Source organism: Talpa europaea, assembly GCF_964194135.1.
Source record: "Talpa europaea genome assembly, chromosome: 4".
In the NCBI taxonomy this organism is placed as follows: domain Eukaryota; kingdom Metazoa; phylum Chordata; class Mammalia; order Eulipotyphla; family Talpidae; genus Talpa; species Talpa europaea.
The window spans coordinates 120357629-120361461 of NC_140070.1; positions in this window are offsets into that span (position 1 = coordinate 120357629).

Consider the following 3833-nt stretch of genomic DNA (forward strand, 5'->3'; position numbering starts at 1 on the left):
TTCAAACAACTCCCCTGTTCTGCCCCCTCCCTCCACATTTCCCTCTTCAAAAACATCTTAAGTATGAAAGTTGCTTTTAAATAGAAGCACCACAATCCATTAATACAACATATGGCCTTTAAATTGAAATATTTTAGCGATGTCCTGGACATCCAAATCAATTTTTAAGATGGATTCTGAATGTGTGGGTCCAGCCCAGGTCTGCAGTTTGTCCAGACATAGAAACAAAAAGAACTTATAATATTCAGAAAGTTAACCCGCTTGCTTTAAATAATGTTGGGAATTAAATTTCTTCAAAGAGTTGGCAAGCATGTGCTATTGGTCAGAATAGAAGTTAAATGGATTTACAAAATAATCATGAAGAAACAAATCCAAGTTGTATGCTGTGAAATTTCCATGGTGCCTTTAAAATAAGGTGGGCTGTTCACATTTTTTAACAATGCCAAACAACTCAATTTTTGATGGAAAAAAGAATACAGATGGACTGTGTTTTACCTATGCGAACATCATGAATCCATTTAAAATAAAATCCCAAAGGGTATAAACAAGTCATTGATTATTTTCCTGATTAATAAGAACTACACTTTACACAAAATACTTTGTCAGCAGCTGTTTTCATCAAAAAACCAATAGTCATAGTTTCACAGTTGAAAAAGTTACACATTAAAATATTTTACAATTCATTGTATATTCATCAGTTTCCCTTTTCCTAAAGGGCTTGTAATATAAAGCAGATTAGAAGGGAAAACCTCAAGTTGATTGCTCTGATGCTAAGTTTTACAGAAGACATTAAGAACCACAAAAGGTTTAGGTTCTATTGTAAAATAGTGACCAAATTCCATTCCTCTTTAAAAAATCCAATTAGAAACATATTTTTTTAAAAAACCAAATTCCACAATATGATTAACAGATTTCAAATTAACAGCAGTCTAAAATCTTCAAAATAAACAATTTGTACAGCTGAAAATGATTAAAAAGTTAAAGCATAATTTTCAAATAGTTGATTATTTCTTGCTAAAATGTGTTCAAAATTAGGCTTTATTTTCTTCAAGCCTGCTTTTCTTTTTCCCTCCAAAATTGTCATGAAGGAAATAGTTCTCAAGTGCCCAGATGAAACTGTAGAGTCCATAGTCAGTCATATACCACATTCAATGACAAGGATGGTCAGTCGTCTGATTCACGGGATTTGATCTGGGACACTGAATACCCAGAAATGGTTGTATGATCATTGACCTGAAACACGATCTCCTTCACCCCATGAGCATTCAATTCAGTTTTTGGTTCCTTGCTTTCTGAGTATTGCCTATCCATTTGTCCCTTACTTTTTAAGGTAGTTTCCATAAACTCTGCTTCAATTTGTTTAAATTTTACTTTGCTTCTAATTAAATCACTATCTATATTCTTATGAAATAATAAAATAATTCAAACAATTAATTTGGCTGTGATAACTCTTGAAAATAAATGTAAATGATGAAATAAGCTTGTGGTTTGTGTTTTAATGGTGGAGAGGTCCCATGGGAAGGGTGGGGACAAATCTCTCTGGACTGAGGTGAAAAATATAAAAATTGTATAAATTTTGTGCAAGGAAGTGCAAGGCTTTTTTGGCACTTGGATAAAACACAGTTCTCTGTAAAATCTCTTTGTCCTCCATCAAAGTTTCATATTTGTGTACCATTTCACTGAGTTGTCTTGTAATCAATCAATCCCTGTTACAAAGACTGGGACAGTGTGTATTAACTGAATATATCTAAAAGACCCAACATGTTAATCATGAAGTTTTAATAAATCTTCTGAAATCTTCTGTATCTGCAAAAGAATCTTTCTGGTTTCCCACTTAAAATGGAGTTTAACTCTTCTTACTTATTCCAAGACAGTTTACAGAAATAAGTTCCTTTAATCTTCAAATTTATTTTTCTTGTCGGCAATATTATATACATGCTTTAGTGAAGTACCTAAATCTCCAATAATGATGCCCTTTAAGGGTCCTAAAATAGTCAAATACTAAGAGTATCTGTATTAGAGTCCCCTGTTCACAATTCAAGACTTCTACAATAGGTAACTGATTTCATTAATGGATAGTTTTTAAAGTGATGCTGTTTTACTAGAGTATACAATGTGCACTTTTATAAAGTATTCCAATAATATGCCTAATCTAGAAAACTGTCAGTAAATTATTGCACTTTTCTGGTGTGGCACCTGGACATTTGCTAAAGCTATTTACTAGGACATTAATCATTCATTTCAAATACTGAGTAAAATATCAGATTCTATAATGATGACTAGCATTAGCCCCTATGTCTTGGGTTAATGTTTTCAAAATGTTTAAGAATGTATCCTGTGCTTAAATGCAATTTAATAAAGTTGGAGAGTGAGTCCTGACCACTTGGAAATGGAACATGATCTTAAAACAGTTTAAAGGTTCTACTTTTATTATTGAGCTATTGGATAAATAGCCTAACAAGGTAAAAAGTTCATGTTTTCTATTCCCCCATATTATAAAGTATTATTCATGAGCAAACCTCGGTAGAGGGGTTTAAGCAATCAGGAAGATACTCTAAGTTGTGTTAATTTTGGTAACTATTTCATATGATTGACACATTCTCAACTATAAAACAGGATGGAAGATGGTGGATTTATGTGAAAACATAAAGAAATAAATGGAAAGGAGATAAACTTTAATCTGTTCTCCTTAAGTAGTTAGTTATACACTAGTCATTGGTATAAATGGGATGGTGCCTGAGCCTCACCCACAGACCAAGGGAAAAGCTGACCATGCTGCTATGAACAATAAAAATTTTGGGGTGCAAAACAATGCATGACTATGGGACAGATCATGTAAATAAAGAATATATATTAATGATAGTTTCTATAATATAAATAGCCTTTAATAAAAAAAATAATCTTTTTAATAACATTAATACTCACTTCTATTTTCTGGAAAACATGCATGAAAAATGTATTCAATTGCAAAAGGAGAGAAAAAAAATCATCAACCTAATGTGACTATTGTACAATTCTGGAGCAAGAACTGTTCCTGCTCATTTTTTCTCTATGATGATGATTTCACTTTGTGGGAGCCCAGAATTTCCCTGGGAAATAAGAATCAGATTCTTGTAAATACTGTCCAGAAAAAAACCCCCAAAACACCATTTTATAATAGGTCTCATTTGTGACTGCTTCCAAAACTTTGCAGATAAGACCCCAAATCATCAAAAGGTTTGATTTATTAAAAAGGAAAGTCTCTGGTGTAATCTCAAGAGTCCCTTCCACCCCAAGCATTTTTCTTCATTAAACAAGGAGTCAAAAAACCCACTTCAAACTATAAATTGAACAGCAATGGAAAAATAAGAAATTTCATTATTTTCCAATCTTAATGTAATTTAACATCAAACTCCAGTTTGGTTGGACCTAATGCAGTAATAGACTTTGTATGTGTTGTGTCCACATTTCAAAACATAGAACACTTGCAGGACAAAAAGAGAACATCATTTTTTTTCCTTCTCCGTCATTTCTATATATTTTGGGTATTTTTTGTTTTGTTTTTTAAAAAAAGATACAAATAATCTTCAAAGTTTACCTTTTTGGACTTAAGGCATAACATGAAAATTGCGCATTATTCTAAAGCTTAATTTTGAAATGAACTAGTTTAGTGCTATCAAACCCTGTTTGCGTTTTATTTAAATTATATAGTATTTTATTTCTGTTCTTGCTGTAAATTCTAATGCTGTTCATGGATTGTGCAATTCCTATGCAATCAGTCTTTGCCTGTTGACAGTTATTAACAGTGCAGTATAGAATCCAGATATCGAGATTTCAGTTTCTCAGTTATCACT